The 27775-nt window shown below is 39.7% G+C and overlaps 1 non-coding gene across 1 annotated transcript; it reads left to right on the forward strand.

Annotated features, from left to right (window-relative positions):
• The first annotated feature begins 4706 nt into the window (after nucleotides 1–4706).
• On the forward strand, nucleotides 4707–4897 carry LOC128106857 (U2 spliceosomal RNA). Its single transcript, XR_008216893.1, has one exon. It is a non-coding gene; the product is annotated as a U2 spliceosomal RNA (small nuclear RNA).
• Nucleotides 4898–27775: the final 22878 nt, after the last annotated feature.

Genomic DNA, 27775 nt, shown 5'->3' on the forward strand with positions numbered 1-27775 from the left:
AAAGAAAACTGAAGGACGTTTAGTAAATGGCTCGAAATAGGCCACGTGGGACGTCTTCATAAGAAAAGTCAAGGGGAACGGTGACAGGCTTGGGGGATGACTTGATTTCTTTTTTCTCATCTCTTCCTCTGCCCTGTACTTGTACTCTCCCTGCCCCCCAAAGGGGCAGCAATTAATTGACAAAACCACAAGGGGCCCCTGGGTAGATACTGACTTCCACCACTGCCCCTTCCCCCTCCATCAGTCTGGCTGAGGGCAGCTGTGGTAAAAACAGACCATGCCCTAGAAAGAAAAAAATCCAATCATCCTTGCAGGAGAGAATACATGGAGCTGTAACCCATATAGTTGTTGTCACCTAACTCCTCCAGCTTAGCTGGGGGTGGAGTGGTACCATCTTTTGTACTTTCTGATTCTCTATCACTTCATCCCTTCCTTATCTCTGAATATGCAAGCAGTAGAGGGTGGAGGAGCCTGGCTTCTCAGCCACACATACCTGGCTCTGAGTCCCAGCTCCCACATTGGTTAGCCATATGACCTTGAACCCAGTAGTAATAGGTGATTCTCTGTGTCCACATGTTGTCATTGCAGCTGTGCGGTGGGGACTAGAAGCAAGCAGGGACACTGGTATGGTATCAGAATATGGCAGCAGAACTTGGGGAAGGGATCTAGTCACCAAAAGCCTCAGCTTTTCCTTCTATAAATAGCAATGATGCTGCTTCTTACCTTACAGGATCACTGGGTGGGTGAAGGGAGTAATGGTGTGACCTTGTATCTGCCCCAGGGTCGGACTGCAGGTTTAAATCGTGTCTCTATCCTCACCCATTCTTTGATTTTGTGCAAAGTGTTTATTAGCCTGAAGTTTCTGATTTCCAGTCTGTGGATTGGGGATAATGAAAGAATGTGACTTTTAGTAGTTTACCAGGATTAAATTGGGTTTTACATTTTTCTGTTTAACTTGTTTATTTATGTAAGTGTGTGTGTATGGGCACACATGTGCCATAGCACACATGTGGAGGTCAGAAGACAACTTGCTTGTGGGAATCAGCTCTCTCCTTCTACCACGTGGGTCCCAGGATAGAACTGAGGTTGCCAGTGTTAGTGGCAAACACTTTTACCTACTGAGCCCTCTGTCCAGTTTTAAACTAGGTGTATCCTTATTTTTTCAAGAGCAATTGCCACTATGAAGTGAGATAAAAATGTTCAGTAAAGTTAAAAAGGAAAGGTAATAAATAAAACACATTTCTAAAGTACGTCATATATAATCAGAATGTTTGATGTTAGCACAGTAGCCTGTAGCAAAAATGATCAGAGGAATTAAAAACAGACACATGTGGGGAAAAATGAGAATTAGACAATGTGGAAAAAGAGCAAATTGAGTAATAACTTACCATTTTGAAGTATACAAAGGTTCACTCTGGAGAAGATTAAAAACAATCACTTTACTTGTGAAATGAGATAAAGGAGGTTTCTGCTTGTCATGGAGACCGTGGAGGTTGGTCAGATGGGAAGCCACAGTATAGAAGTTGAGAATGATATCACATTTCAGTTTTTTTTATATAATTTTAACATGATCAGCTATGAAAATGCTACAGTTCTGTCTACAAACTTTCCTCTTTTTTTCCCTCTGAGGTGAATCAAGGTGAACACATATTATGACTGATAGGAAAGCAGGAAGCTGAGGCAGTGGACAGGTAAATGTTGTCTGTGATGTCCAGCAGCTCAGCTTGCATATACTGCTGGCAGAAACATAAAAGTGAATGGTGAAGTAGCTATTTGGATTATCATAAAATTAAACCTTCCCTATAATCCACTAGTTGTGCTCTTAGGCATTTACCCTAAAGAAATGCAAATACATTAACATAAAAATGCCTGTGCAAGGATGCTTATAGAATCTTTATTTATAGTGGATAAAAACGGACAATCACTTTATGTCTGCTAGGTGAATGAATATATCCAATTACGTTAATGTATAGTCATGAAACAGAATATTACTCAACAGTAAAACAAGAATGAACTATTTATGCAGAAACCAATATGGATGAAACTCAAATACCACAAGAAAGAAACCACTATGCTATAGCATAAAGTGAAACAGTGTGCATTCATGCTAAATTCAGGAACAGTTGAAAATCTACAGTGATAAAAATCAGAATAATGATTATCCATTCAGCATAAGTGAGGGTAATGAATAGGGGTCGGGAAAGCTGTGTGAATGATTTTTTACATATTTGTTTAAAACTCATCAAAATGTGCAGCCAAAATTTGTGCATTTTAGTTCGTGAAAATTTTACCTCAATTAAAAGAACAAATGCTTAAAATCCTTTTGTCATTTATCATCTCATATTGGATATAATTAAATTCCCATTGCATGGCTCCTGAGGCCCCATGGGACTCCGGCTTTCACTTTTGTTGCCTTCTCCTGGACCTCATCTCCTTGCAGTCACCTCTCCTCCTCCCCCGCAAAGGTGTCCTTATTGGTTCTTTGCAGGCAGGCTGCTGCTTTGCGACCTTATACTGCTCAGTCTTCTGCTCAGGACTTCCTCTATCTCATGCCACAGGTGGCCCTTTAGTTTCTTGTTGGAAAATGTGAAGTGTTATCTTCTCCAGTGTGAACATTTGTGTGACCATGGTAGGCTATTGCTCAATTTGCTCTTTTCCACACCATCTACTTTCCATTTTTTTTCACATGCATCTGTTTTTAATTCCTCTAATTGTTTTTGTAACTCATTAGAAGTACCTTACACAGACTATAGCTAGTTATTCAGTTTAATCAATAGCTTTTGCTTTCAAAATAGAGATTTCTAATTGTAAAGTTACTGAGCATCTCTCTGCATTTATGTTTATAGAGGCTAGTGTGAACTGCTTTTCAGGGTCTGTATTTATGCTCTTTCCAAGAATGAATGTTCCCCAGCCACACGTGCTCCACATGTGTATATCTGGAATGTTATGTAGTTGAATAAACACAGCTGCACTTATTAAATTGTGCACACACATACACACACACACACACACACACACATACACACGAAGCATTCAGATAAATCCATCAGGGTGTTTATTTGAATGAGTTATGGTATGGTCACTCAAGTATATCTTTGCTTAGTATATTAGACTCTTGTGTTGTTGGATGATATAACATTTTACCCTAGATCTGTAATGGTCCTTCTATAGCACTATAGAATCACTCTTTTTCCTTTCTCTTCTGGTATCAAACCTGAAAATAACCACACCCACCCATACAACTTATATGTGAATGGGATAAAATAAGAACCAAGTACCGCATTTTCTTTATCCATTCTTCAGTTGAAGGGCATCTAGGTTGTTTCCAGGTTCTGGCTATTACAAACAATGCTGATATGAACATAGCTGAGCAAGTGCTCTTGTGGTATGATTGAGCATTCCTTGGGTATATGCCCAAGAGTGGTATAGCTGGATGTTGGGGGAGATTGATTCCCAATTTTCTAAGAAAGCACCATATTGATTTCCAAAGTGGTTGTACAAGCTTGCATTCCCACCAGCAGTGGGAATGCTCCACATCCTCTCCAGCATAAGGTGTCTTCAGTGTTTTTGATCTTAGCCATTCTGACAGGCATAAAGTGGTATCTCAGAGTTGTTTTGATTTGCATTTCCCTGATAATTAGGGATGTATCGAACTGACCTACTCTGGTGATGGGATGGCCAAACACCCTAATTGTTGTGCTAGGAACCCCATCCAATGACTGAGGGAGCTGGATGTAGAGATCCACGGCTAGGCCCCGGGTGGAGCTCCGGGAGTCCAATTAGCAAGAAAGAGGAGGGTTTATATGAGCAAGAATTGTTGAGGCCAAGGTTGGATAAAGCACAGGGACAGATAGCCAAACTAATGGAAACACATGAACTATGAATCAATGGCTGAGGGGCCCCCAACTGGATCAGGCCCTCTGAATGGGTGAGATAGTCGATTGGCTTGATCTGTTTGGGAGGCATCCAGGCAGTGGGACCGGATCCTGTGCTCATTGCATGAGTTGGCTGTTTGAAACCTGGGGCTTATACAGGGTTGCTTGGCTTAGCCTGGGAGGAGGGGACTGGACCTGCCTGGACTGAGTCTGCCAGGTTGATCTCAGTCCTCAGGGGAGGCTTTGCCCTGGAGGAGGTGGGAATGGGGGTTAGGCTGGGGGGAAGGGGAGGGGGGCGGGAGGGGGGAGAACAAGGGAATCCATGGCTGATATGTAGAACTGAATTGTATTGTAAAATAAAATAAAATTAAATTAAAAAAAATAAGAACCAAGGATCACAAAGCAAGACACTGTTTTGTAATCATGAAAATGTTACCGTATGTAAATCCATTTAATGAGTTGGGTATTGGGTTGCAATTTGATCACTTTTCGTCTATTTCCTAACTGCTGCTGTATAAAAGAGACAATGCTAGATTGATTTACTGCATCAGAATTGTAAGAAGCATATTAATTGGCATATAGTATTTAACCCACGTTTCAAAAAGTCATGTTATGTGAATGGACTCTACTTAAACCTCAGTAATAGTCAGTGAAAGAGATTGGCAGTAGGCCACACAGAAAACTTTTGTTTTTACCATCTCAACAAACTTGGTCTTGTCATCCACGGTACCCTCCACCGTGTTCAATCCAATGTCAACAATAATTCTTTATTTTTCAACCAGTTCTTCTGATGTCCTTATTTCTACCTTAGTATCCTGAGCCCCCCACTCCGTCACTTCTCAGCCTTTTGGCTATGATCAGGTGTAGTATCTCTTCTTACCAAATTTATATTTGTCACATCCTCTACCCAAATGTCACACTCAGGCTTACATATCTCAGTCAGTCATTCTGGCAAAGCAAATGAGGTAAAGTCAGTTTTCTCTTGGGAGCTGGCAAAGACCTGCCAGCCTTCTAGAGCTCAACCCAGAGTTCATAGCATTATCTTCGAGGCTGCATTTCCTTTACACTCTGCTTCCTTTCTCACCTTAGCTTCCCATTCCGCCTTAGCCAATTCCCCTCCCAGTGCACTTGCCTCCTTGCTGATCCCTATGCTTGTTAGTCCTGCTCCAGCGGCTGACTGTACAGTGCGCTGTTTTTATATCCTCTTTTCCCCTCAGAGTCCATGCTTGCTTCCTTCATTTGGTGTTAAGCTGTCCCTCGTGTGGCCCCTCTCTTTAAAACAACCCCCCCCCCCCCCCCGTCTACCTCATTGCTTTATTTTCATTTCTACCTCTGGCCTTTAAGTATCTTTTCCACTAGAATGCAAGCCCTGTGATCAGTGGAAGTTGGCCAGATTTCCTCACTGTCGTTTCCCCGGATGCTCAAGGGATGCCAAGGAACATTTTAGGCTTTCACAAATATCTGTTGTGTAAATGAATGGACCTAAGTCTACCAAACACTTGCTATCATGGAATATGATTTTAAATGATCCTTTAGCTCCCTAAGCCTTAGCCTTTCACAGTTTTGCCAAGTACATGGTGCTCAGTCTTGGGAAGGGAGTACATGAACTCAAATCTTCCTGGAAGAAGACAAGAAACTCATTTGAGTTTCAATGTTACCATTAGAACAAACTGAGGATCATTGGAGGAAACGGTATGTCAAGGACCTACAGCCTAAGTCCATAGGAGAAAGGGGCAGGTCTCTGATGCTGGGTTTTTATAAAGAAAAGCTGATGAGGACCTAGTCTGTGACTGTGGCTAGCAGCTTTCCCCCAACCATCTTACAAAAGTACTGTGCTTGGGGGAAAGTATCTGAACTTAGGTGAGTTAGATAGCTGTGACCTGTGAGTGCTAAGCATACTCTTGGCCTGCCAAAGGGAGCATCAGCTACAGACAGAAACTCTTCAGATGAGGCAGGAGTTGAGGCAATGGAAACTAAAGAAAGCAAAATGTTCAATTCTTTGATAACTGGAAACAAGACTGATTCCTTTGGAATAAATAAACTCCCAAGTTGCCTGGAAGGTTTGTGTGGGGAAACACTAAGTGTCCATAAAATGGATGTGTTTTTAATCTTTGCTTTTATTCTCAAAAAAAAAAAAAAGCTACAGCCAGAGTTAAATCTCAAATATTAGAATCATTTGTATCTACCCGTGCAATAGAAATCTTTGTATACCTTCATTTTCCTGTTCATCCAGCGCTTTGGCTTATAAGTCAATAAACATTTTGGAAGCCAGCATAATACATGCACAACACTTGATAATTCAATTAATCTTTCCATTTCATGATTTTTTTCCTCTGAGTCTAACAGAAAGTTATCAGCAGAGAGAAATATCTCATTTTAGACCTCACAAAACAGCTTGAATGTCATGTGTTTTATGTTTTTTTTGTATGTATTCCATGTTTATTACAAACAGCAACTTATACTAGCCCTGAAACATTTTATTATGTGGCCAACAAAAGCTGCTTAGAGATGTTTAACGTCTCCATCAATGCGGAATAACAGCCACCACAATAGAAACACTGTATATTGTTGGCAATAAATCTTGAAGCCTTGATTTAATAATTTCAGAGGTGTGAAGAAAAATGGGTTTTCATATAGTTCTTAATGTGGAGACCCACAGTTAATGGCTCATTAAGATGGGGAATGTCAGCCTGCTAGGGCAGACTATCCTGAATGAAAGCCCTCCATAGAAACAGCATAGTTATGTCTGTGTGTTGCAACAGAGGAGGTCATTGAATAGTACATTGAAAACTCAGACCATCTTGTTGCTAGATTGGGGTCAGCTGGTGGCATCTGATAATTCGTGTGACCCTCTAGACCTTCTGAATAACTCGATTGTCTAAACTGTAAGTCTCTGTTGTCAGACAGATGCAATCTAACTGAGTAAAGCAAAGGTATCCTATGCATTATGGAATGATAAAAAATAAGCATAAGACTTTGTATCAGCACAAAGGGAGAAAGATATCATTATAAAACTACATTTAATCATGAGTTTTGAAAAGGCAGATGTCTGTATTATAAAACAAAATGGTTTAGCTATGCATGAAAGATATTCTTGAAAGACATCCAGTACATTTGGCAGAGAGCAATAAACTTGGTAGCTTCATCAACTATACCCTTTGAGGTAATTAGACTCACAATTCTGATCCTACTTTTAATCCAACTTCTAAATTCTACCTCTCTTTCTAGTTTAATGCCTCCTTAATATTTATCAATTCTAATAAGCTTATAAATTTATCAGTTCTATCTCATTTAATTACTCTGTTCAAAGTCCCTCCCCCAATGGATTCATTATTTAGATGATTAGCAGCAATTATCAGCAACTGCAGCAATTAATGGATTGTTTATCTGTGTCCTAAATGCAGAAATCAAGGGGAAATTCATTCAGGTGACTTTTTTTTTTTCTTTCTTTTTTTTTTTTTTTTTGGTTTTTCGAGACAGGGTTTCTCTGTGTAGCTTTGCGCCTGTCCTGGAACTCACTTGGTAGCCCAGGCTGGCCTCGAACTCACAGAGATCCGCCTGGCTCTGCCTCCCGAGTGCTGGGATTAAAGGCGTGCGCCACCACCGCCCGGCTCAGGTGACTTTTTTAAAGAAAGCAATTAGAAGATTAGCTAAACTGAATGGGGTGGAGATGGTGCCAGGGTCTAGCATAACCCTCTAACACCCCAAATCTATCCACTCACTTGCTAGTTTTATTATTTGTACACACTTCACTTTATAACAAAGCAGGGTTGAGTTCCAAAGGCTTATGTTCTCTGTCCAACGGTCTTTTGTGTAGTAGTTGAAGTAAACCTGGACGTAAATCAAGGAAGGTGGCAGGAGATTTTGTTTATCTAGATTCATTGGAAAATTTTAAAAAAATGCTTTTCAAAATTAATTAGCTGTTTAACTGATACCAGTAAAAAACAACCATTGGGAGTGGAGCCTGGATTGATGGTTCAGTGCTTAACAGCACTTACTACTCTTGCATATTACCCATGTTCAAATTTCAGCACCTACATGGAGGTTCACAACCACTTTTAACTCCAGTTCTAGGGAGTCCAATGCCCTCTTCTGACCTCCACAGGCACCATGCATGCACGTGGTGCATATACATACATAAAAACACTCTCCCATACACATAAAATAGAAATTAATAAATAATTAAAATATTAAAAAATAAAAATCATGTAGCAGGTAGGCAGTCATAGACCCGTGCCTCAAAGTTTTAGTAAAATATCAAAATTAAATTGAATATTCTAGAGCTGCCCAATAAAGAAGTGCTGAATAAAAGAGTTTGATGAAGTAATCAATTTCATCCCCTCTCAAGTACTAATGTCTCTATGAATTATAATCTTGTTATATAAACATTGATTCTTACCATAGACTAGGACCTGAGATTCTGTAGTCCTAACAATCATCTCAGAGGTGCCAATACTCCTCAATGGCACCTTGGCCCGTGACAAGAATGCACCCAAACACAGTAATGACGTCATAGAAAAGGAGCACAATCTGTAGCTCCTGCAGTCTCGTCTATTTGTGATTGCAGATGGTCTTGGGAAAGTGACCCTACTTGAATCCTGTTCTTCTAGTGTTTTAAATATGAAGAGTTACAGCAATCAAATGATACAAAGATTGTGAGATTTTATGACTTGAAAATGTGCTGCACATCTAATCATTTTTATTTTATTAGAATTATTATGAGTAGTGCTTAAGAAGAGACAATTGGGAAGGAAGAACACTTCATGAATTCATAACTACTTTACTGGAAAAGCAATGCAAATGAATACTCCAAGATGAAAAGCCTTAATGAAGTGATTATTAAGGCCTACAGGCACATGCATGTGTGCCAAAGCAGTTAAATATGTGCCCTGATTTCATATGATTTACAGTGGGGATTTTCTTTCATTGTTCTATATTAATTATTATTTACAAGGTCATTGTAAAAATGAGATGTTCTTTTATAGCAAAGCCCCACAGCCAATATTTTATGGGAAACACATGAGAGGTAGGAAATTGATGATTTATAGATTAGGAAGTACTAGTCAATCAACTTCTTCCATGTCCCACGCCATAAAGGGCAGCTTTGTGTCACCTTTGCTTGTTGTCCTGTTTGTATTAACAGAGATACACTTGCAGAGTTAAATGGGACATGTGCACTCTCAGAGGTGCTTCCTAGAGACTGTCGTGGCAAGAGTGCAAGGCCACAGTCACACTGTCGCTGCCCATCTCTCAGAAGCATCGTGCATTCCAACCTTGTAAGCAGTCCGTGGCGTTTACTGTCAGAGGGGCATTTGAATCTACTCCTACATACTGACGCCCACTAGACAGGACATGACACAGACATTTATACAGTGAATTTTGTATTTGCTGTCTAGATATTGGACTTGGTGGGATGATGAAGGCCTGGACATAGCTTCAAAATAGAACTGTACTTAAAAATTTGAGCAATAGGATAGATGACAGTAGTGAGAGAGGGGAAGCCACAGGTACCTTAGTATTCCTGCTTGAAATCTTTGTAATCAACAGCTATAGTCTGCCTCAGATGCAATTGTTTTTGTTGCTGCCATTTTCCTAAGACTTTTTTTGTACCCATTGTGCAGTATAGGTTTAAGTCTGATGAATGTGAAGTTAGTTCATTTCATGCACCAGTTTACCTGGATATGTGATTTACCTGTCCTTGTTATATGGAAGAGTACTGAAATAACAATTTCTTTCAATAAATTTTTGTTGATTAAGTAAATGATACATGACTGGCCTGCCAATGAAAAGCTAATATAGGCTTTGGAGCTCCTAAATGCCAAGGACATAGAGACTGTGGAAGAGATTAGAACTCAATATTGTCTAAAACTAGCATCCAAACATGATGGTGTTACCAGTATGCAGAATAACATGAGATTTGGCTAATTTTCTGAGAGAAGTTTAAATTTTAGCTCGCTAATATCTCTATGGAGATTGGTATGTTGGTATGTACCATTAAGTCATGAATATGCATTTATGATAGAACATGTTTGCCACTACCATATGATGTGTCTCTGGGAATATTACTTTTCTCTTAAACAGAAACATACTATTATAATACATACACACATATATACATGCATACAGATATTCCACATGTGCACATATACTCTCCAAAAGAGCCCACAAATGTGCAGCTATCTAGTTGGTTATCAATAGACTCTGGGATAGATGAAGACTGAGACACATGTCAACTATTTCCATGTCTATCCCCTGCCACAACTGCTCTGCCCTTGGTCCCTGGGTAGCCCCATTGTTGCTAAGTATACAGGGCACCTCTTAGAATTGATCTAAGGTGACCTAAGCATGGCAGTTAGCCTAGTTAACCACTCTTTTCTTGAAGGTCTTTTTTTCAGTTCCTCCCTGAGATATGCACTCCTGCTTTTCTTCCTGCCTCCTTCTCATTGGCTTTTCCTTTGCTGTCCTTAGTTCTCATTGTTTCTGCTTCCTTTTCTTCCTTTGATCTCAATCTTCACATCCCCCATTCTGCTGGGCACCCTCATTTCATCCCAAGGTTTCAAGCATCATTTACTCTGCCTTCATATGCAAATTTATCTCAAGATTTAGTCAATATTGCATTTTAAATTCCTAAAATAAAGCAAATAAACACATGAGGAAAAATCAATGTCAAAATCTTCCAAATAAAAAAAATATATGTATGTATGATTATGTGTCTGGAGAACACACAGGTTCTTCTAGCCAGCTATAAAAATACATACAGACTTGTTTGAAGGCCTGCCCACTCCTTCTCATAGCTTGCTCTTTCCTTTACCCTCCCTGAGATTTTCTCTGAACTTTGCCTCTGCTCCACTCTGGAAATAGCTGACAAGCACTTCTTTCTGGCCAGAAGAAGTTGTCATCAAATTTCTTACAAATTTCTCTCCATTCAGAAAGAGTTTATGTTTTGCCAAAGAATTCACCTTGGGGCCCTTTCAAATAACCAACTCTCCAAGGAAATTTAGTATCTGATTCAGCTAATCAAAATTAGATTTACTCACATTTGGAAAACATATCTGCAGTTTTGCCTCACTGTGTATAGCTCATGTATCCTTGAAATATGTGCAAATCAGAACCTTGCAAGTTGATTGATGGTTCCAATGCATTAATCAATTTGCTAAGGAAAACAAAAAACACTTCTGTAGTCAGTCACAAGCATTGAACATATTGGTTGTGTGAATTTGGATTTTATGCATTAAATGTACTTATTTTGAAGGCATGTTTATGTGTACATCTATACAAGACAGTAAGAAAGTGAGATCAACCCTAGAGAGTCTGCCAAGTGTGCCATGATGCCTGAACTGTGGGCTCCCACTATCAACACAATTCATGTTCTGTTATTTTGTTTTTGAGGAATAGACTGAAGGTCAGAAAAGCAATATGCATTCCATAATACCTGAAGTTTTGCTCCCCATGATCAAATGTCTCTTGAGTTTGCTGTGTCCTTGCTGCTACTAACCTCAAAGTTCATAACAAACAAGCTCCTGGAAGTATATATTCTGTCTCCCCTTCCCTACCCACTATTCACCATCTTCTAAAATAGCACAGAGGTCAGCTCTCAGAGTCAAGATTGTTTTGTATTAGCTGAATCACTGAGACAGAACCAACCGATTGAGTGTGTGTGTGTGTGTGTGTGTGTGTGTGTGTGTGTGTGTGTGTACAGGAGAAGGAGAAGGGAAAGAAAGGAGTGAGTGGAGTGTGATGAGTGTTAGTTCTGTTTCTCTCTCTTGGCTACTTGAGGTGGCTCTGGTGCTGATTCTGTCACAGCCTGTAGTTACTATAGACTTCATCCCCATCTGGTTGTTGGAACAACAGAAATAAGCTTATTATAGAGCTGGGGACTGGTCTGTGGACACAGGTTTTTTTTTTTTTTTTTTTTTTTAACCTGGATGTAATGAGGTAGGTGAGACTCTGAGGAGCACTTAGCTGCATCAGCATTCAGAGAACTCAGAGCCCACCCCCCACCACTAGTCATCATTAGCCTTCTCCTACATCATACACACCCCAGGCTCACATGGGCCAACAGATATGAACAACAGCCCTTGTGTTGATAACTTGGTGGCTACAGAAAGTCAGACACCGGGAAGCAACAAGATATTTCCCTTAGGGAGGCCTTGGCTTGGGGCTTCCCTCCCTTTCCTATGTCAACAAAGCCTTCATTTCCTAACTGGCAAACCACAGAATAAGCCAAATTCCTCTTTTTTCACCTTGCCCTCTGGATGGAAAGAGCTCTATTAGACAGAATTTATATAGTCAGGTTGTGTTGATTTTACTCTCATTAATGGCTCCAATTCATAAAAAGCACTGGAAGAAAAATTTAACTATCTGAAAAATAAGCAAATAGATGAATAGTTCATATTCCAGAATGCAGAACAAACAAAAAACACCAAGGAGTGGCCAATTATGTTTCACCTCAATTGTGAATACATTAGATCGCAGCTACACACATGCCTACACCTATTTGCAAAATGGTTAGTAATTCCACGGGTGATGTAAATGAATATTTACTTATGAAATAATGAGAACTCTGAAATGATACAAAATAGACTGACCAAAACTTTAAGTAGAATGAAATTAAAGACTTTCTTTTCTTTTCTTTAGCGAGAACAGCATAAAACGATGAATTGATACGCAAGTATCACATATTTCTTATTATTTCATTAAATATATATATATGTATGTATATATATATATATATATATATACAACTGAATCAACAGCATACATATACACAGAGGGCTAGTCAGTCTCAACATCCTTCAGTTCTACCCATTTTGAAGCACAGGAAATACTTGCTTATCTAATACTCAACATTGTAGCCTAATTTTCCACCTGGCCATACACAAAACCATCACTCTAGCACTATGGTTCCCAGACTCTTTAACCATTTCATAATTACCTCTTAGTCATATCACTACCCCACGTCCTTCCATTTATCCACATTTTCCATTTAAACCTATTTTCTTTGTGAAGCTTCACTTTCCAACATCCAGTAGTTATTTTTTCCTCATTTGATTTCCCAGTCACTAATCTTGGAGACCACCACCACTTTACTAAACCAGCATAATCTCTAACTATATTCTCACTATTTGTCTTTATACCTACACATAAGGTATAATACAAACTTCTCTTTATATCAGATGAAGACAATTACAGAGAAACACAACTAACTGAAATACAGAGAACAAGAGATTACGTGGTATCCAGTTCCAACTGATAATACAATTCCTGTACCTAAGTGGGTAGAAAGAATTTAAGAGCCAGAGGAAAAAAACAGTGTACCATGAGATTTCATGAGTTACAAACACATAGTCTCACTAACATGTGTGCCAGGCTTTTCCTTTAGGGCCACCAACTAACTCCCAGATCATGACATGGAGACTTATTATTAATTATGAATGCTCGGCCTACCTTAGGCTCATTTCTGCCAGGTCTATTAACTTAAATTAACTGTTTCTCTTTTTCTACCTTACTTTTCTTTCCTTCCATGCATCTTACTTTCAGTGCTTCTCATGTCTGATGGCTGGTGGCTGCCTGGCTTCTTGCCTCAAGCATCTCCCTCCTTCTCTCCTCTCTTCTTCTTCCTCTCATTCTTTTCGAGCCTAGATTTCTCTCCCTATTTATTATCTCTGTATGCCAACCCTGCCTATCCTTTCTCTGCCTAGCTATTGGCTGTTCAGCTCTTATTAGTCCAATCAGATGCCTTAGGCAGGCAAGGTGAAACAAATGCAGCACATCTTTACATAATTAAACATACATCCTTACATCATTAAACAAATGCAGCATAAAAAAGGTAACACACCTTCACATAGTTCAAGTAATATTCTGCAGCATAAACAAATGTAACACATCTTTGCCTAGTTAAAATAACTAACGTGATTACCCAAACAAGACCTGAACAGCAACAGCACCAATGTAAATGCTAACATAGGAGGGGGCTTCAATCCTAGATAAAGAAATATGGGCAACTGGAAAACAATGTGAGAGGAAGAACTGATCTTCCCCATGGGAAAGTTCCCCAATTGATAATCCAATACCAAGTGGTCAACCCTAAGATCATGTACATAGAAGTGACATTATATGGACTAAGTAGATTGTGTTTATGTATTTAGGAATATGTAATATATACACACATATATACATGTGTATAAGTAACAATTCATTCAGAGGAAAAACCAAAAACCTCCAAGATTCTGCATCACCTAGTCTCTAGTTAATATTCTGAATTTGACTACTGTTTATTCATTGTCTGCACTGGACTTATAGCCATTCCCAAAGTACAGCAAGCTGTTCCCACCATGCCATCCTCAGGTGTACCATATTTTATTTCTGGAATTCTGTTTCCTAAATAAGTGTTTTTAGATGAAAAACATTCCACATATTTACTGTTAAGTATGATGCTAACCGGGAGGTTTTTTTTTTTTTCATTTCCCCCCCCGCCGGTCTGGGCTTATACCTTCCTGTGTTGAGAGCTTCTATCATGAATGAAGATTGGATTTTGTCAAATGCTTCCTCTGTCTATTAAGATGATCATGTGTCTCCTGCTCCTTATTAGTACAGTAATCTACATTGATTTTCAAATATATACCAATATCTTTCATACCAGAGGTAATTACACTTGGTTGTTATATAATTATATATATATATATAATTATGTGATTATTGTTATATATTGTTGTATTTAACATAATATTTTAGGAGGCATGTTTGTAGCTGTGCTCCTGAGGATTTATTCTTTGTTCTTACTTGTGATGGACTTGGCTTTGAGTAATCCTGGGCTCATACAATGAATTTGAAAATCTTTCTTCTTCCTCTTCAATTATTTGGGCACATTTGAATAGGATTGGCACATTTTCCTTTAATAAAAGGTCACCTGAGGCTGAAGGAGTGACTCAGCATTCAAGAACACTGGATGATTTTCCAGAGAATTAAGAGTTTCATTCCCATCATCTACATCAGGCAGCCTACAACTGCAATTAACTCCAGTTCCAGGTGATCCATTGCCTCAGATACAGAATGAGTTTAAGTCCAACATAACTAACCTAGTAAGACCTTGTCACAAAAACAAAAACAAAACTAATGATCTGAGGCCACAGCTCAGCGGTGGAGCATTTGCCTAGCAGGGATGAAGCGTCAAGTTTCATCAACAACTCCATAAAACAAAAACAAAGAAAAAAATATTTTCGGTGTGCCATTTTAATCTATTTGTATTTCATAATTTCTTATCAAAAGTAAGCATATTGTAGCACTTGGTTCTCATTGTTTTCCTGTTTTTATTTTCATTATAATTTTTGTTGTAAGGATGGCTTATAGTCATAAAATTTGCCTGATCTACAGAGGTTGTCACATCTACAGTGTGTGGTGCTGAAGCTACTGAGGATTTTTTTTTATAATTTTTAATTTTACACTCTTCACTTAAGTATAAGTCTCTAAAAAATATACATCATGAAGTGTGATGAATTTTCACAGTAAGGAAACATATGGAACCCATATCAAAACACAGTGTTAGCAGCATCCAGGGAGTTATTTTGTGAGCCCTTCTGAAAGTCCCCATTTCCCCACTGCCAGTGTTTACTTCTCACAGAATGGATTAATTTTTGTTGATTTATGTAAATGAAGTAGTATGGTATGCACTTATTTCTGCATTACCTCTTTTCTCAACATGTTGTTGGGTCTATAGATTCATCTGCAGTGCTACCTAGATCATCAGACCAGCCATCCTCTGGCTAACACTTTACTCACTCTCCTGCTGACGAGCATGTCAGTAGTTTGAGCACTGCAGCATAGATTATATATATATATATATATATATATATATATATATATATATATATATATATTAGATTCCATGCAAAAAAGTACAATCAGGAGAGTGAGAAATTGTGCGTATGTCCAATTCTAGTATACACTCATAACACTTTCTAAAGTGGTTATAACAGTTGGTATTCCCACAAAAGTGTGGGAGAGTTCTAATGGTTCTGCTTTCTCTTCAATTCTTGTTTTCATTTTTTGAAATGATTTTTATCAGCATATATTCATATATAAAATAGATTCATTATGACATTAATGCAGCCATAAAATACATATGTATATTGATCATATCTACCCTGTTAACTCTCTTGTCTCCCTCCCACTCCTTTTGCTCTACCAAACTAGTTCCCTTTCTATTTTCATGCCTTTTGTGTAGCTGTGGGTGAGATCCGATGAGTTTCATTGAAGATTTTTAAAGTGTATCTTGAGGGGCAGTAGTAGAATACATGTAATGCAAAAGTGTCAGGGGAAGTACTGTGGCATAATGTTTAAGCCTGGAGGGAATGTAAGGAAGATGGGGGAGAATAGAGAATGGAATAGACTCAACAAAAATTAACACGTATGGAAAAAAGCTGTAATGAAAACTTATACTTAGTAGGTAAGCTAATTAAAAAAATTAAAGACAAAGGGTTTGAATCAGGTTCCTGTTTGGGTGGATAAAGCTACTCCCAGAATTCATATGTTAGTAAATAAAAATCTGAGCACCAGGGGTGGACTTACTTTTTATGAGTTTTTGGCCCACAAGGACTCCCAAAGCAATACATGCAATTGCTACTGCACTTAAACTGCTCAGAGAACTAGTAGGCAAAACCCTATTTCTTAAGACAACACATGCTTTAGTTAGAGGACATAAAAAAAAAAATCACTGGAACTGGGCCAGAAGTTTCTTTCCTGTTGGCTCTCCCTCATAGTGCCAGAAGGCAGGAGGTAGACTGATAGGGGAGAATTGCTATCAGCAATTTCAGCAACACTCACTGTCCAAGCAAGACTAGCACACAATGCATCAGTGGCAAGTTTGTCAAGGGGATAACTAACTACTTTCTGATTGGATTTAATGTTTGCTTTCCAGGAGTGTCTCATTTGGTACTGTAAATCCAGTTGAAAAGCCCCTGGCTGGAGAGGTAATAGTTCCTAGCGTGGACACTACTATTATTTGTTTGGTAAATGGACATGGTGTACCTGTCAAGTTGCCTTAAGAAAAACTGTATTTTCATGCCTATGGATCAGTGCAGCCATCAGCTTTGGTCAAAGAAACTTCTTTTACAATGGTTAGCAATGACTCTAAAGATGAATAATTGGTAAAAGTAGAGAGAATAATGATGTTGAATATCCAACCATCCCGGGTATGTCTGTATGACTTTCTCTACCCCAGTGCTCAGGGAGCATCACAAAAGAAGGGGATGAAAGAATGCAAGAACTGGGGCAGAGGGCAGTGACGTGAAATACTGACTTCTGGACATGACATAGCTACTAGACTCATGAACTCACACAAGCTGTGATTACCTGCAGAAGAACGGGCCTATTAATACCCTATTGCAGACCCCACCCCACTCAGGGGACCCCACCCCTTCTTGAAGATTTATACAGAGATAACAGTTGATAAGGGAAAGAATGGACATTTTCTTCAGTGATGTAACCACTGAAAGGTGCCTATGTTCTTGTTATTTTAAATATCTTAGTCTTGCTTCCCATGGATTATTCTTGTGACTAAAGAATTTAATGAATAGTCAACCAGTGAGATTTAGTTCAAAGATTTACTGCCAATAAGGTGTCTACATTCTCTTAGTAGATCTGTGTGGTGTAAGTTGATGAGAACAAAATTTGAGCACCTTTTAAGTCTTCCACAACTTCTATTTTCTCCCAGAAACTCTTCCATCTCCCTTTATGAACAACCTACCAGTCAAATAGAGTGCCTTAACCTGATCCTCACCCCTTTACTTACTCATTTCAAAAGTCTCTCTGCTAAGTGTCTACCTTGATGCCTGTGCTCCCACTCATTCTAAAAGGACTGTACTGTGGGATGGTCTGTATGTCAAATGTGTTGCTGATTGGTCAATAAATAAATCACTGATTGGCCCGTGGCCAGGCAGGAAGTATAGGCGGGACAAGGAGGAGAATAGAGCTGGGAAGTGGAAGGCTGAGTCAGAGAGACACGGCCAGCCGCCATCAGGACAAGGAAGATGTAAAGTACCGGTAAGCCACAAGCCACGTGGCAAGGTATAGATTAATAGAAATGGATTAATTTAAGCTGTAAGAACAGTTAGCAAGAAGCCTGCCACGGCCATACAGTTTGAAACCAATATAAGTCTCTGTGTTTACTTGGTCGGGTCTGAGCGGTTGTGGGACTGGCGGGTGAGAGAGATTTGTCCTGACTGTGGGCCAGTCAAGAAAACTCAAGCTACAGGACTGGATCTGCTGCTTAGGGCTAGCAGGGACATAAGCTGTCTCTGTCCATCTCCTATTCATCTCCTACTGGTTTGTAACTTTTATTTTTTAAAAAAAGGTCTTTTGGGAAAAGAAAAAAGCTGTGAATTGAGAAAAAATAAAAGCTATGAGTTTATAGCCAATCCAGCTGTGGTGATACATCTTGCCAATGAAACAGAGAAGAGGTGAGTATAGACACAAGTTAAGTCTTGAACTCCCATTGTTCTTACTCAAAGTCTAATGGCATTGCAAAAATAAACACCTTGCACTTTGTTTATTGCCTTTGGTCAGTTTCAAGAGTCATTAATAAATATTTTTGCCACTGTTATATTGTTCATTTAAGGAGGGATTTGCAGGGTTCCTCATTCCCATCAGATAGAAATTCTGCATATATATATATATATATATATATATATATATATATATATATTTCTCTTACCACATAATACTGGCTAGGATTGGTGCATAGGAATAACAGGAGTAGACAGCTTCCTGTCATTGTTTTTAGTAGAAAATCTTTGAAACTTTTGCCATGAAAAATATTTATTTTTTTATTTTTTACTTGGTCATACACATTACTAAATTTCACTTCTACTTCTTAATGAACTTTTATTCTCACTGAATATTACATTTTATAAATTTTTTCCTATACATATTATGATCATGCTTTTTCCCTTTAATTAATTTTGTAAGTTACACTGCTTACTTTCCAATGTTAAGGCATCTTTGCATTTCTGGAATAAACTTATGCCATATTATCAAAGGAATATATAATTGAGTTTAATTGTGTAAAGTATTTAAATTTTCATACATTTGTAAATAAGATTATCTTATGTTTTTAATATCTTATGTCTGTCAGTTAAGTTTTGTGAACTGTAGACAAATCTAGGCATACCTGGGTAAAGCGAACCTCAGTTAAGGAATTGCCTCCATCAATGTGGCCTATGGGCATGTCTGTGGGGCATTTTCTTGAGTAATGATTGAGGTGGGAGGGTCCAACCTACTGTGGTGGACCCATCCATGGGCAGGTGACCCTGGTCTAGGAGAAAGGGAGCTGAGCAAGCCATGGGAAGCAAGCCATTGGGCAGAGTTCCTCCATGACTTCAGCCTTTGCTCATGCTTAAGCTCGTGTCCTGATTTCCCTCAATGACGGACAGAACAGATATGTAAGCCAAATCAATTCTGTCTTCCAACAAGTGGTTTTAGTCAATATTTTATCACAGCAACAAAACTACTTAGTAACTGACGGTCATTTTTCTGGTTTTCGTGAAGGACTTTTATCAAGCAGGTCTAATTATCCTCTAGCAGAGTGGTTCTCAGTCTCTCTAATGCTGGGACCCTTTAATATAGCACCTCGTGTTGTGGTGGTCCCAACCATAAAATTATTTTGGTGATATTTCATAACTGTAATTTTGCTACTGCTATGAATCATAACGTAAATCTCTGATATTTGATGGGGTTAAGACCCATAGGTTGAGAATCACTGTTCTAGCACGTGGCTGTGTAACCAGTATTGAGTCTTCGCCTAACTATAATGGAGCCACTTTTATTAAAAATTGGGGTTACATTTCTGAAATCTACATCTTTGTGTTATTTTTTCTGGACTTTGGGGTTGATTTCATTTTAGATAGCTTATGATACCTCATGAATGTCATGAGTCAGTACCCTTATGTTATTCCTTTGCCCTGAATGGATATTCAGCAATTTGAAGAATGTTTGCCTCTTTTTTTTTTCCATTTTTTTCACGTTACACCTTTGCCCTGTTAGTCTTGTCTTCCCTGACTCTTCTGTAGAGATTTTCCCTTTGTTCTAGTGTCAGGTACCATATGCCTTGATGTTTGTGCTAGAGTCTAGTAAGTACCACGTGTCCAGCTTACTCTGGTGAACTGAGATACAGCAGACCAGGAACAACTCTTTGCATGCTTTTGTTTTGTAAACTTGGGAGGTCATCCTTCCTGAAACTTAAACACCCAGAACTAGGCTCTATCTAAAAAAACAAACAAACAAACAAACAAACAAAAAAACAGGATAGTGGTGCAGGAAGCCTCGCCAAGCCTTGAGGCAGGGGGAAGGGCTTAGACTTGCCTCTACTAGATGTGCCTCCCCATGGGAGGCCTTGCCTTCTTGCGGGGGTTGGGGGAGTGGGAGGAGTCTGGGGGCTGGAGGAGGGAAGAGGGCGATTTTTGATTGGTGTGTAAAATGAATGAAAAATTTTTCTTAATTAAAAAAAAAAAGTGTGGGATCTTGAATGCATGGCTTGACCAGTGAGTGCATAGAACCTCAGAAGACAACAAAAGCTCCATCTAAACAAGGCCCGGCCTCTATCCATGGGGAAAGAGCTCAGCTCCTCAGACCCAGCTTGTCCTCTGAGCCCATACACGTGCACTTCATTGTGCTAAGGCTGTAGAACAGTGCAGCCGTGATTTATGAGGGCTGCGTTTCTTCCCTGATCCAGGCTGCCACATTGCTGGAGGTTTGCTTTTAAGTCCACGTCAGGGGCAACTGGCAACCAGCTGTTGGAAACTGGTTTAAGAAAATAATAAAAGTAAAAATACCCACGGACTATCCTGTCATTGAAGGTTTCTGGTACCTGCCACCAGCTTTGGAATAAATAAGAGAGATTTTCCCCCTTGGAATGAGATTTCTTTAATGACAAATAGATTTATATTGTGCTGGAATGATTGCTAGGTACCAAGAGGTCTCACATAAGGGCTAAGTTAACAATTGAGATCTTTAGAATAATAATTCATATGGTCCCACCCCCTTTAGTCTTAATGGGTTCCCAACTACTACATATGTATCAAACTCCCAAAGCATTAGTTCCTCTGCACTTTTCTCTCTCTGGCGTGTAAGTTAATAGGTGGGGGAGATTAGAGTGATGATACAAGCTCTCTGCCCACTAAGACATAATGGTAAGGCAGTAGCCAGTACAGAAAAAAAGGGCCCATTGTTTAGGGGCGTGGAACCTTCACATTTATGGTCCCTGAAACAGAGAGAAGGAAAGAACTTTCTTTAGAAACTACCAGTTCTTTGAATTTCTAGGTACAGGACGTTCATAGATACTTTATGAACTGTGTTTTTGCAGACACACACCCCAAGTATCTCAGAACATTTAGTTATCTGTTTATAAATTATTTGCTGCATCATTTCAATAAAGATGAGATGTCTTGCAATGAAATAAGTGTAGGATAAGACAAGTAACATTTAAATAGAAAGTAAAAATTATGTCAACTAAGGGGAAAGTCAGTATATAGGAACCAGCAGTTGGAATTTCTTAGCATAATCAGTGAGTTAGTGCAGTTGTGTATAAATAGTTTCTTTTGAAAGGGTTGTCTTATAATCAAACAGATAAAGAAACTATGGGTGGAAAAAAACTAAAATTGTTTTTTTTTAACTGCAAAATGCCCCAGATTTTTCTTAGAAGCACTGTAAACTCATACAGGAAGAATACAGCTACATGCTGTACGTTTGTGAAGACGGAACAATTCAAGATGATTTTTTGAATGGAACAAGCTTCTCTGATGCAAAGTCAAGAAAAACGTACTCTTTCTTCCTTTTTTGGTTAGCATGGCCCTGGTGTTTTTATTTTCTGCTTATTTTGGGGGAAATTGCACAAATATTTACTGGTTACAACCAGCAAGGCTGCTGAAAGCCCATGGTCTAAGTCATCTGATGCATCCTGTAGCCTGGACTTAGCAGTATTCACCAAGCTGGGATCCTGAGGCTCACCCTCCACCACAGTGGTCTGACCGAGGGTCTACAGGCCAGATCTGTCTTCCTGAGCCCCACCACCAATTCTCAGGAGTACAGGTTCTTATCTCTGCGTCTCCCTGGGAAATCATCTTTTTGGTCCTTTGGAGTAGTCTCAGCCTTGCAGCTCTCAGGAGTCAGTGGTCAGCATTAAGGAAGAATGTTTTGTTAGCTGTCATGGGCCGGCAAAGATTTTGTCTGAGGCTCGCTCCCACCCACTATCCATCATGCCATCTCTGCACCTACAATAGATTATTAACCATTTCAGCCTTCTCTGTCACCTGTTGAAATGAGAACCCATCGTCTCTGGGCCTCTGCAGCCCTTTCCCTTACATTAACCTAAGTCACACCAGATGTGGATCTTCAGTGTTTAGGAAAACTGATGTCACCAGTCACAATACTTCTATTGTTATATATAGTTTTTAAAATACAAATAAATACTGTGGTGGGTTTTTTTTTCCTCCTTCATCCTTTCCCTACTGGCTGGAAGAGCCAAAGATTATTCAATTAGGCTTCCAGAAAGTGTGGTGAAAAATTCACGCACATTGAAAAAAAAAAATGAAGATCAAGAAAAGAAAAGAAAAGAAAAGAGGAGGATGCTATGTTGTAGGGAAGAAGGAAGAGAACCTCTCAGGGACCAACAGTAACTCTAATGGATGGCTGGTGTGTGCAAGACATTATTATTTGTTATGTGAGTGTAGGGAGATGGCAGCCGAACTGAGCAATACACCTGCTGGGCTCCAAGAAGCCAAAACAGCTGCATGCATTGATTTAGAAGCTTGCTACTTGGGGCTCCAGGAACGAATCAAGCGACAGCTCATAAAAAAAGAGGGTTTTATGATCCCCCTCTCTCTATAAGCAAACAGCCACATCATATGTTTTCCTAACGTGGTCATAACTCAAAATTAAATCCCAGCCCAAAGTGTCAGCCTGTTGCCATGTGAGGACTGTAATGACTTGTTTTAGAGGTTGCCATGGAGATGGTGGAGGAAGGATGGGGGTAGGTTTGGCGGGGTGGCAAGGGGCACAAGGTGTTCTTCCCCTAGGTGTGCCTTCAGCACTTAAGAATAATTAAGTGTTTTGTTTTAAAGAGGTAAGCAAAGTTAACAGTGTTTAGCCGGCACTTTCATGCCGATGATCACAACCTCAGGCTCACCCAGGTCGGACACCAAGTGCGGTTTCATTGCAGAGCCAGAGTGGGGAAGGGTAAACAGTAGAGAGATTGTTACCAAGATAGAGGAGTCGACCACTCTCACTGCAAAGCTGGTCACTCATTTCTTGGGGTGGAATGGAGTCAAAGTACCTCTGCTAAACGCTGAAGGAAAGTGTATGTTAAAACAGCCTGTTAGATTACTCCAAGGCTGCAGGCTGAATATGCAAACTGAAATGCTGTGGGCCTCAATGATGTTAGACAAAAATCTCTTGCAGCACTTAGAAGGTGAGCACAGAGGCAGGTAGCCACTCTGTGGGCCTTGACAGAACCAGGGTTTTCATTCACTTTTAAAACAGGTACTGAGCTTGAAAAGCGAATGCTCGTAAATACACAAATGAATGAAAGAGTGCCGGGGAACCATGGATGTGTGCCTCCTTGCAAATGGTTTTGTAGCGCTGTAAGCATGGCTGCTCTTCTAAAGCTCACATCACCAAATCTCTGCATAATCCCCAGGTTCCGACAACAGTCTAGCCTCTGAAGTTGGCATTTTACCCATGGCGAAGTCATCCATCCAGCTGTTACCGTTTCTCTAATCACAATACACACCTAGGTGACCTCTCTCCTGAATCCCTTCTGTCTCTCCAGCCGCCCAGAGTGTGCTTCCCTTAAATGTCATCTCAGAGCCCCCTCCTTCCCTACATCAGTGTTTATCCTCATTTTCTGCTTTATATTAGTCTCAGTCACCAGAACTCAAAAATATCAGATGTGGCTTTGGCTTTCTTTCCTCCATTCTACAGATACTGCTCCCTTTCCCTCCCCTTTCCACATGGTCTCTGCCATCACAGTTTCTTGTCCACCTCCATTTTCATTCCCGAGTGTGGGCGGGCCGAAAGACTTCCTGCATAAGCTGCAGCCATTGCTCCCATCCCATCTCCCTTCTTCTCGCTTCCCAGCTGCTATTTCATCCAGTTTTTTTTATTATTATTGCTATTAGTTAAATTTTTTATTTTTATTTTAAAAAAGAGCTAATCCCTTGCATAATCAAGTTAAGCCTCCCCAGTTATGGTATGCTTCGCAAATTCCCCCACTCCCTACTGAACACAATTTTAACGTTATCATTTGTTATTTAAGAAAAAAAAAAACTCTTTTTTTTTTTGTATTTTTAAGAAGTTTTTTTTTTTATTTTAATTTATTTTGCAATACAATTCAGTTCTACATATCAGCCACGGATTCCCTTGTTCTCCCCCCTCCCGTCCCCCTCACCTTCCCCCCAACCCCCCCCATTCCCATCTCCTCCAGGGCAAAGCCTTCCCCACAGACTGAGGTCAACCTGGTAGACTCAGTCCAGGCAGGTCCAGTCCCCTCCTCCCAGGCCAAGCCAAACAATCCTGCATAGGCCCCAGGTTTCAAACAGCCAACTCATGCAATGAGCACAAGATCTGGTCCCACTGCCTGGATGCCTCCCAAACAGATCAAGCCAATCAACTGTCTCACCCATTCGGAGGGCCTGATCCAGTGGGGACCCCTCAGCCATTGGTTCATAGTTCATGTGTTTCCATTCATTTGGCTATTTGTCCCTGTGCTTTATCCAACCTTGGTCTCAACAATTCTCGCTCATATAAACCCTCCTCATTCTCGCTAATTGGACTCCCAGAGATCCACCCGGGGCCTAGTCATGGATCTCTGCATCCAGATCCCTCAGTAGTTGGATGAGGTTTCTAGCACAACAATTAGGGTGTTTGGCCATCCCATCACCAGAGTAGGTCAGTTCGGGCTGTCTCTCGACCATTGCCAGCAGTCTGTTGTGTGGGTATCTTTGTGGATTTCTGTGGGCCTCTCTAGCACTTTGCTTCTTCCTATTCTCATGTGGTCTTCATTTACCATGGTCTCCTATTCCTTGTTCTCCCTCTCTGTTGTTGATCCAGCTGGGATCTCCCGCTCCCTAAACAAAATGTGGTACATATACACAATGGAATACTACTCAGCAGAGAAAAACAATGGCATCATGAGGTTTGCAGACAAATAGATGGATCTAGAAAAAATCATCCTGAGTGAGGTAACCCAGACTCAGAAAGACAAACATGGTATGTACTCACTCATAGCAGGATACTAGACATGAAACAAGGATGACTTGTCTGCTACTCACATCACCAGGGAGGCTACCTGGAAAACAGGACCCCAAGAAAGACACAGGGATCGCCCAATGACAGAGAAATGGAATGAGATCTACATGAACAGCCTGAACATGAGTGGGGGTAATGAAAGGCGAGGGTTGAGGGAAAGAGAGAAAAAAAACTCTTAACTATCATTGCTTTATTTCCTTCTGGTAACACATGCAAATTTCTGGCTCAGTAAAAATACCATTTAATAACCATAAACACACTATCCAGTGAGTAGAGCTAAAACTGTACTGAACATTAAAAAAAATTATATCTGTGTGTGTGTGTGTGTGTGTGTGTGTGTGAGTGTGTGTGTGTGTGTGTGTGTGTGTGTGTGTGTGTGTGTGTGTGTGTATAATGTCCGTGTGAGCTACAGCATGCATGTGGAGATCAGAGGACCATTCTGGACCACTCTGTGAAGCCACTTCCCTCCCGACACCTTTACGTGGATTTAAGGGATTGAACTCAGACCATCAGGCTCTGCAGCCACCACCTTTAGCTACTAAGCCATGCAAAGGCCCTATACTGAGCATCAGTTTTTGTCATTGGGAATACTGAATTGCAGCAAACAATTTTTCTTCTATTGAGATCATCACATGGTTTTTGGCCTTGACTTTAACCAGCATATTTCTAATGCTTTTGTCCTTAAGTATGAGCTATGCTTTGAACATAGGAGCTATATTTCATCATCTTAAGGAAATGTTTGTTGCTGTGGGATGTTCTGTATGGCAAATGTGTTGCTGATTAGTCAATAAATAAAACACTGATTGGCCATTGGCTAGGCAGGAAGTGTAGGCGGGACAAGGAGGAGAATAAAGCTGGGAAGTGGATGGCTGAGTCAGAGAGACACTGCCAGCCACTATGATGAGAAACAGCATGTGGAGATGCCGGTAAGCCATGAGCCGTGTGACAAGGTATAGAAATGGATTAATTTAAGCTGTAAGAACAGTTAGCAAGAAGCCTGCCACGGCCATACAGTTTGTGACCAATATAAGTCTCTGTGTTTACTTGGTCGGGTCTGAGCGTCTGTGGGACTGGCAGGTGAGAGAGATTTGTCCTGACTGTGGGCCAGGCAGGAAAACTCAAACTACAGTTTGTCTCTTTATATTTTATGGATTAGATGGTAAATGCAGACTGATTGTTGAATTCTATCAAATGATAGTTCAACATCCATTAGGGTGATGAGAAAATAGCACTATATCTTGATGATTTTGGAGATAGTGTTGCATGGCAGATATTTCCCAACTTTCAGGAAGTACCTCATTGCTTAATAGGTATAATCCAAGACAAGTTTCAATACCCTCTGAGCAGCAGAGTCTCCCCTTATGAAGTTCATGTTAACTGTATTAAAAGCAAGCAGGTAAATAAACATGAATTGCTAAGGATGATGCCTGGTATGTAACAGACACGGGAGAGGTGTTAGCTATTCAGATTTGTTCAATTATTTTTCTCATTGAGAAGGCTGGTATTATAAATTATGTTATTAGGTTAACCCCACCATGCATTTTGCATTTTCAGAATCAATCTCATCTAGTAATTTGTCTATAACTGTTGTAATATTTCATTTGGATGTTTTACTGATATTAATATTTGACCTTGACCAATGATTTCCTGAAGCTTCACCCCTACTGACTAGAGTTCATGGTGTTGAATGGTACTTTGCACACAGGAGAGGAGGAAAGCAATCATCAATATCACTTAGCTACAAACCCTGTGACCTACAGCAGAGACTTGCCTTCAAGATATACTGGTGCAATAGTGGTACACATATTATAGGAGTAACCAACCACTTTTTTTTTTGACTGAATGTAAGGTCCATTCCATGAGATGGAAGCCATATCCGACTACTAACATGTCCCAAAACCTGAGATTATATGTCATGGACTTAGGGGAAAACTTATCACTATTATTCTGCTAAAATGTCATAGAAATAAAATGAATCCTAATTGATATGCCCATAGAGCAAGACATCACTCAGCCCTCATAAGAGAAACTTCTTCTTGTGGTACATGGTAATTAACAATCAGATCTACAACTGGAAAACTTACAGAGAACAAAAGACTTTAGAGTACTCAACACTAAATATCTTTATCAACCCAATCCCTCAAGGTTCAGGGATCTATGCAGAAGAGAAGGGATGAAGATTGTAAGAGCCAGAGGTGGTAGATGACTTTTCTTAGGTATCCTTTATTTTGTGTTGTAATTATGCTTAATAAAACACACGCATTTCCTACATTCAGAAACAGTTAGAAATCCCTCATGTGACTGAATATCCTAACAAAGAGCTAGATCTGGATTATTTCTGGAGGGGATATCTCACTGACTACTTCTATCTATTCCTTAAACATGGTTGATATTTTTATCTCTTCTTGAGTTGAATCTTGCATTTATTTAGGTCAATGTCTATTTTAATAAAATTTTAGAAAAATATACGCATAATACTAAACAGTGCATAGAATTTTTTATTTACCTAAAATCTATGATCATTTCCTTAAAGAAATGTCTTTATTTTTTTCTTACAATGTTTTTATTTATGTATTGTGTGTGCATGCCTCCATCATAATTTT

This window comes from Peromyscus californicus, unplaced genomic scaffold (genome assembly GCF_007827085.1).
Source record: "Peromyscus californicus insignis strain IS unplaced genomic scaffold, ASM782708v3 Scaffold_9__1_contigs__length_137607984, whole genome shotgun sequence".
Lineage (NCBI taxonomy): Eukaryota > Metazoa > Chordata > Mammalia > Rodentia > Cricetidae > Peromyscus > Peromyscus californicus.